This window comes from Diadema antillarum, unplaced genomic scaffold (genome assembly GCF_040938485.1).
Source record: "Diadema antillarum isolate AM-2024a unplaced genomic scaffold, OU_Dant_1.0 scf00000167, whole genome shotgun sequence".
Taxonomy (NCBI): Eukaryota; Metazoa; Echinodermata; class Echinoidea; order Diadematoida; family Diadematidae; genus Diadema; species Diadema antillarum.
This window is the reverse complement of record NW_027271056.1, coordinates 3,125,007-3,133,398: the sequence shown is the minus strand read 5'-3', so window position 1 is coordinate 3,133,398 and position 8,392 is coordinate 3,125,007. Positions and strand designations below refer to the sequence as shown.

The 8,392-nt window shown below is 35.1% G+C and overlaps 1 long non-coding RNA gene across 1 annotated transcript; it reads left to right on the top strand.

Annotated features, from left to right (window-relative positions):
- The first annotated feature begins 547 nt into the window (after nucleotides 1–547).
- Nucleotides 548–4,152, top strand: LOC139722548 (uncharacterized). Its single transcript, XR_011710286.1, has 3 exons — nucleotides 548–684; nucleotides 2,967–3,064; nucleotides 3,509–4,152. It is a non-coding gene; the product is annotated as an uncharacterized lncRNA (long non-coding RNA).
- The last annotated feature ends 4,240 nt before the right edge of the window (nucleotides 4,153–8,392 follow it).

The window sequence follows — 8,392 nt, the reverse complement described above, 5'->3', positions numbered from 1 at the left end:
CCTTCACACCTACAGGAGTGGGAAACATCATCCATCACTGGCATATTCATCACAGCATATGTCATGATAATGAAAAGATTGGCACCCTCATTACAATTCATAGAAGTGAGAAATTTAAAACAAGTAAACTAAGTTATTACTGACATTCACGTATACCATAATCTAAAAAAAAAACCAACAACAAACATGGTACAGGGCCGTCTACATTGACACAGCAAAACAAGAGAGAGATTCAAAAGAGTGATGAGGGAGATATCGTCGGCATTTTCACGAACCGACGCTATTTCGATTTTGGTCAAAATTTTCAAAATCGAGATATTGGTACCAAATGAAAGTGCTTTCAAAACTCTACCAAATCCCAAAATTTTAGATCACAAAATTAATTATTCTTAATTTTATCAAAGAAAGAAAAAAACGACGGTACCCGAAATATCGAGAAATTGAGAAAAACGGGTCTCACGAACCGACGCAGTAAAGATACGCCGGTTCGTGAAACCCGAATTGCGAGGGTGAAGAGCAATGCGGGTTTTACGAACCGTCGCGGTTGCACTATTTTGAGCTTTGTTCAACTTACTGGCCTAGAATTAGGTTTTGGCCCTAATCCAGATCTCAGAGTGAGAACCAAACCTTCTGAAAGATGAATGACGACCTAAGCCAGCCCACTGTCCACTAGTGAAGTGAATGGTAAGCTATAATCCTATTAAAATCATGCTCAAAATAACAGTTTCAGTTGGACTACCATAACCGTTAACTGCGGTAGAGTGTAGTCCCATGTATTCAATCGCGTGATGCTTATGAAGCCTAGTCTGTAAACGCCATCCAATTTCAAATTAGATCCCAAATCATATTATTTATAGTTTCTTTTCGACTTATGTCGTTACTTCTGAGACTACTGAGTACTGTAGTCGTAACGTCTGTGTGCAAGACATGCAAGATGTCAAAGTCTCGAAGACACTCATTGCTATGCCTTGACTTGAGTTGAAAATGAAATCATGAGATTGACAAAGTACTGTGGGCCTACTAAACTAAAAAAAAAAGTAAAAAGTCTAAAAGTAAAACTCAAAGGAAGAGTAAAGAATAAAGTTAGACATGTTAGACTTTAACTTTCAAGTTTAACTATTAAGTCTAAGTTAAGACTTTACTTGTAATACCAGTTACTAAAACTAAGATCAGCTGAAGTCTAAGACCAAGTCAAATTAACTAGCTCTAGATCTACATCTCTAGACTAGTGGTAATAGTAGCTAGAGTCCACCCATTTTCCCCCCAATTTTTACTGGTCCATTCCTGAAAAAGTTACTGGTCAGTGTCCAACAGTGATTTTTCCTGGTCAGGGACCGTCGGACCAGTGCCAGTGTGCAGCGTTGGTGTAGATGTCATCTATGACAGTATGCTAAACACTACGAGTAGTACCCTGTACTCTACAGGTTAGGTGGCTTTCCTGTACAGTGCAGTGTTATAGTATACTTGTGAATTCAGCCCTAGTACCGTACTGTGTGTAGATATGTGACGTTATGTCTAACGTTAGTTCGAGTGGAGTACCTTTGAAGCACAGCGGTGGGGCTTTTTTTCCCTAAAACTTGTGAATGCGGCCCAACCAAATGGCGTTTACATATTTACGCGTGATTGATAGTGATACAGTAGCGCTGTCGTTATCCACAGCAGCCATACATAATCTTTTGTCCTTTCTTCTTTCCTTTTTTCCCTTTGTTCTTTCACCCTTTTTATTCTTGGAATCGAAGGACTTCTAAGAAATGTCCCTCGACTGATTTAACCAGGACTCTTGAGTCCTGGTAAACCTAACCTAACCGAGTAACCGTTAACGTTTGTTAGGCCTAACATAACAGTAACACTGACTTAGCCCTGTATTGACTTTGTCTTTGGCCGACTTACTGAGATGGCGAGTCTAACTCTTTAACGTTAGTCTAAACGTAGTCGTTTCTGTCAGTGTCAGTGTCACCGGTTATTGTATATGGTGCCATCGCTAACGTACGTTAACAAGTTGATGTTAGTTATCTATGTCAACTTACTGATTCAGTAATAGTGGTACTGTCATCCTGTTGGATATCGCCGCAATATCATCCGTGACGTTTTAATTTCGTGTCACAAAGACAAAAGTTGCCAAGATCTAATAGTATTAGATGTCTAGATCTAGATGTTGTCTAGATCTATAATATAAATTCTGTGTACCACTGGTAACTTAAAAGTGAAAGGTCTAGACTTCACTTAGTCTATAATTAGACCAGACATTCATGAGGCAAAGGCCTATTTAGTAGATCTATTCTTATTCTATTTTAACGTCAATTCCTAATAACTCGCCACGTGTTATTCCTAAGGCCAAGGACTTCCGGGTTAGTGATTTTTTTTTTTCATAAATACCAAACAGCAGACGTGTTTCATTTGCATTCTTGCACAGACTTCATGAAAATATGTGCAGTATCAAAGAAATATGATGCACATGACAATGCCAGTGCTTTATAGGTGAATGGTTAATACCTTTAAAAGCTGAATGATAATGTAGAGTCTAGGTCTAATTAAGATGTTACAGTCTCTGATAAGAAACAGGTTTGATTGTCATAGACTGTTTCCCAAATGCAGGTACAAGTAGTAATATTCAGCTATTTCAATGCAATGCCTTGTTTACAAATACATGTAGATTTATATTCATGTGAATGATAATTCAATTTCTACATGAGACTTACTAAGTGCTAAACATAATATCTTGCATCAGTAAAATGTGTAAATGACGAGAAAATTTGAATATGCATCAAATACGAACAGCAGCATTTTTTGACATTCTTTGATCCTGCATAGGCCTACCATTTTGTTTTATGTTTGATATAAATAGAGCAAAATAATTTCAACTTCAGTTTTGTTGGCTGATTTTTTTTTCTTCTAAAAATTAAAGTATCTTGTACCATGATGTTTGATTTTAATCAAAAGTTCTTAATTTCTTTCTTTTCTTTCAGATGACTGGTGCCATGTAGTAGCGAAGAACTGGACTGTCTCAGAAAAGAAAAGGAAAAGTACAGGGTCGTGTACATCACCAACGGATGTGAATACAATGGTAATGTAGAGTCTAGGTCTAATTAAGATGTTAAAGTCTCTGATAATAAACAAGTTTGATTGTCGTAGACTGTTTCCCAAATGCAGTTAGTATTATTCAGCTTTTTCAAAGCAATGCCTTGTTTACAAGGATATGTAGATTTATTCATGTGAATAATAATTTAAATTCTACATGAGACTTACTAAGTGCTAGACATAATATCTTGCATCATTAAAATATGTAAAAGGCGAGACAATTTGAATATGCATCAAAGACGAACAGCAGTATTTTTTTGACATTCTTTGATCCTGTATACCGTTTTGTTTTATGTTTAATATAAATAGAGCAAAATAATTTCAACTACAGTTTAGTTGGCTGATTTCTTTTTCTCAAAATGAAAGTTGTATCTTGTATCATGATGTTTGATTTTAATCGAAAGTTCTTAATTTCTGTCTTTTCTTTCAGATGACTGATGCCATGCAGTAGCGAAGAGCTGGACTGTTTCAGAGAAGAAAAAAGTACAGCATCGTGCTGATCATCAAGGAATGTGAATACAATGGCTTAGGAAAGAAGACAATCTACAGATAGGATAGAAGGGAGAAATTGGGATGAAGGGCGACAACATAAGTACGGTATATCTACAGTGAAATGTGATTGTGAAGTGGAAACATGAAAGGAGAGCCTAAGATTGAAGGTGAAAACAATGCATTCCATTCTGTGATGTCGTAATTACAATTTTGCTACACTTTAATAACACTACAGAGAGACATTTATATCAAGGAAAGCTTCATGTGGATATGGAATGTTAGATTTTTTTAAGTGTTCATTGGTATGTATTTCATGATAATAAATCTTGAAGGTTTTGTGTGGTAATCATAACCTTGTGATAAATCTTGATAGATTTCTAAGTGCACATTGGCAATATTTAGATGATGCTGTAATCAGATTAAGTTCTATTCTCCTTTATTCTTTTATTTATTATTTTGTTGTCTTCAACCCACTTTGAATGTGTCACGTATGATTCTTATAAACATGGGAACATGCACTCCATGTAACTGATAGGACTTATAACAAATTGACATAATTATTCAACCATCACTAGACAGTTCTGTTATAAGATGTTCTTTATTTAACTAAAATTGTAAATTATGACACGTGTATGTTCCCATGCAAACACAACAAAATACAGAAATATGATTTCTTTTAATAATAATTCATTATGTCTCTAAATTTACAATTAAAGAAAGTGATTGCAATAAGGATGTCAAACATTGTATATTAAAATCATAGATTATTCATTTGTCTCCATCCGTAGTAACGCACGCAACTGCAGGGTGCAGTTTGTAGGCTGCTGTGAAAAAAAAAAAAAAATCACAGGCAGCCCAAGCACAATTTGAACCCACGACCTCTGGATTACTAGACCAGCGTCATAACCACTAGACCACCGGAGTGCCCTGGCGCTACCTTTACACATGAATAATTAAGTATAGAAGGGCTTGGGGGCGCTTCAAAGTTTACTGCTCTTATTAAATGTGTACATGTCATTTGCAACTCAACTAAAGATGATTAAACACACTGAAATTCTTACTTAAAATGATATTCATAATCTTTTTTTTTTCTTTGATAGCTTGGGATGTATACTTTATACACTGTATCGGTCTACATTTCGCCTACAATATGGAATTCTTTACTTCGAGACGTTTGTTTTTAACAAACAAAAAATTAAGAGTCCTTTAAAGGTGCTGTAAAACAGTGGTGTTTGTTTGTTTGTTTTTTGGTGGGGGGGGGGGGGGAGTCAAATTAGCCTTGGCCCCTCTCCGCCGTCTTTTTTTTTTCCTTTAGCTGCATTTTTTTTAGTCATCACATGAAAATTCGTCTGCATCCACCCCGTAGTTTTGCTGATGACCTTTCTTTTTAATTATTTTAGCCACACACAATTTTGGCCGAATTTCCCCACCCCTCTTGTGAAATTGCTAGTACATGTACTAAAACACATTCTCAGAATGTGTTTATAGTACTGGTGGATTAAGGATTCACGGGGGGGGGGGGGGGGGGGGGGGTCGGCCAAAATTTCTCTTTTCTCATATGTAACAAGCCTACGGGGCGAAAGGCTGATATTATGGGCTTTCTACACACATTTTTAGATGCTAATTATTGGTTAACATGAGCACGATCATTTATGTTGTGATTAATTTGTTTCCTTATATATGTATGACTTCTATTAGAGACTTAATTGGCTTGGCACTCCTTACATCGACCTATTTTAGACACCCATTTCCTTCTCTCTCTCTCGTGCTTTTTCTCTACTGTCCTGTGAATAGTGTAACTACATGTACATGCAGTACCTCTTCTCTTTTGTATGATATACATCAAGTTTTTATCTGAGCATATGGGTGTTGCAGCACTCTCAAGCTTCATGCATATGCAGCAACATCTTTGTGTGTTCATATACATAGTTATGCTTGATATATTAATTTGAGAATGTTATTCTTTCTCTTGTATATGTTCCGTCCGCACTCTATAGATGTAAATGTACGATGTAAGATTTGGTGTGCATGTTCGAACTGTGTTCCTCTTTTTGTGAACACACAAGAACTGATATAATAATGAACTTGAATTACACATATTCTTGAATCTTGATTCCATCTCCATTTGCCATTAGATATGTATTGATTTATGGAGCTCTTCCACAATTGTTATCCTTCCCATTGTCATTACTCATCTCTGAATAATTCAAATTTGATATTTTATTGAGGACCTATGTTTCTTCGATTACATAATGTACCTCTTCAATATATTGCTGCAAAAGGCATAATAAAACATGACCATTATTATATATTTAAAATGAAGCTTGAAATTCTGATAGTGTTGATATTTATGTATTTTTAGGAGTTTATCAGTTTCGAAGAGTGCATGCAGGATGAGTTTTATGTTTTTATATGATCAGGTGCAGCTATCATAGAATCTGTTGAGCAGGAAAGAGAAAGATGGAAAATGAGGAATTATGAGTGAATTCGCATGCGAGCCAAATGACAATAATGACACTGATAAAAATTGTGACAAAGTAAATGTCACAAATATGTGGAATAATAAGAAATAAAGAAATTAATAGATTATTTCAGAGAAAGAAATAACAGAGTGCATGCATGAGTATGAAAGATGAGTAAATACAAGTAATTATTACTGACTGGCACGTCTTTTCCCCAAGATTTAGCGGTATCCTTCATCTTAGAACAAACATTCATAATTATTATGAAAGAAGTGAACTGAATTTGAATTAAAAATAATGTGAAAAAATAAAAAAGTAAATTAAAAAAGTTATAAAAAAATAGTAAAAAGTAAAAAAAATATGAAACACAGTATACCGAGTACATGTATTACCAAATGATAGATGTCCACATGCAAAAGTGTTAAATAATAATATATCCACAAAAAAAGGGGGGGGGGGCAAAGAAATCTTTGGAACGATCAACCACAGCTATAATAACAATACATGCGTGAACTAAATGAAGATGAAAACAATGACAACACTCTTTTTAGAACAATTAAAGGACAAGTTCACCTTCATAAACATAAGGATTGAGAGAATGTAGCAATATTAGTAGAACACATCATTGAAAGTTTGAGGAAAATCAGACAATCCGTTCAAAAGTTATGAATTGTTGAAGTTTTTTTTGCAGTACCCGCTGGATCAGAAGACTACTGCAGTGTATGAATAACTTAGATGTCACATGCGTACAACAATATAAGGAAAATATAAAGAGAATTTCACAAAATTCCATCTTTTGAAAAAAGTACACATTCCCCTACCTCGTTACCGATAAATGTTATGGGTAATATTATTCCCCCTGCCTTTAGAAAGAGGCAAGTCAATTGCTCTTTTATTATGCGAAAAAAGTGAAAATATGTTGAATTTTCTTTTATATTTTCTTTATACTGTTGTACGCATATGACTCACAAGCTGTAGTAGTCTCCTCATCCAGCGGTTCCAACACAAAAATTTAAAAAATTCATAACTTTTGCATCGATTGTCCAATTTTCCTCAAACTTTCACTGATGTGTTCTACTAATATTGTTGCATTTTCTCAATCCTTATGTTTATGAAGGTGAACTTGTCCTTTAAGAGAAACTGGCTTGTATTATCATCTTAATTATCACTAAATGTATTGTAATCATCACAACAATCATTGCATGACAATTAATTTCAATTAATAAGGTTATTGTTGATAAGCAGGTATAGCCCTAATAGTATTTGTGTGTAAACACATACGAAAATGAAATAGCGACGGTTCGTAAATACACGCGTATTGCACGTTACCTATTGTACAGGCCCTACAGCGCGGGTCTCACGAACCGGCGTAATACAACTTACGTCGGTTCGTGAGACCCGCGCTTAAGTACATAACCTATGGTGCGCGCAAGAAACGATGGATTTACGAACCGACGCAGTGAGTTTGAAGACAGATATATCGTAAATTTTTTGAATTCACACTAAAATTACACTACGGATAGGAAGAACAACTTCCACTCTCATCACCCTGTCAAAATTTTCACACACAAGACAGGAAAAGTCATTGAAAACGTTGTCTAAAACTTGTGAGATCTTTAAACGCGATTTTCTCAGAATTGCATTTTCGCTCAAAAACGAAATAGCGTCGGTTCGTGAAAATGCCGACGATATATGGATGTTACGTGCATTTCAATGAGCAGGAATAATACCAAAATCAGGGAGACATTTACATTCTCTTAAAGGGATTGTATAGTTTTTGTGGGGACCTAATTTCAGGTTTCTAACATTTTTTGGTGAGATAATGAGAAACCTCTTATGAAATATGAAAGAGCATGTAATTCCTTGAGTACTAATAATTCAAAGTTTATTTGATGAAAATTGATTTTGAAATGGCTGAGATATCCAAACAGAGTGATTCTAATAAAGTGTGGGACCCACATTTTATTACGATCGCTCTGTTTTACTTTGTTTTTGGATGTTTCAGTCATTCTAAACCCGATTTTTATCAAATAAACTTTGAATTCCTCTTAAAATGGCATGCTCTGTACTATTTCATAAGTGTTTTCTTGATATCTAGCAAAAAATAAAAAGCCCAATTCTCATCTCCACCAATACTGGACCATCCCTTTAAAAATACAAACATGGCAAGATATCAATGTTTTCAAGGAGCATCTGGCAGGATCAGGGAAACTTATCAGTCCTGCATTGTGCAGAACAGCAGATGTAGGAAGCAAAAGCTCTGATTTTTATTTAGAAATCAGTGCTTATGACAAAATCTGTCTATTCATTTATTCATCTTTCTACATATAATAATAATACTAATAACACATTACATTTGT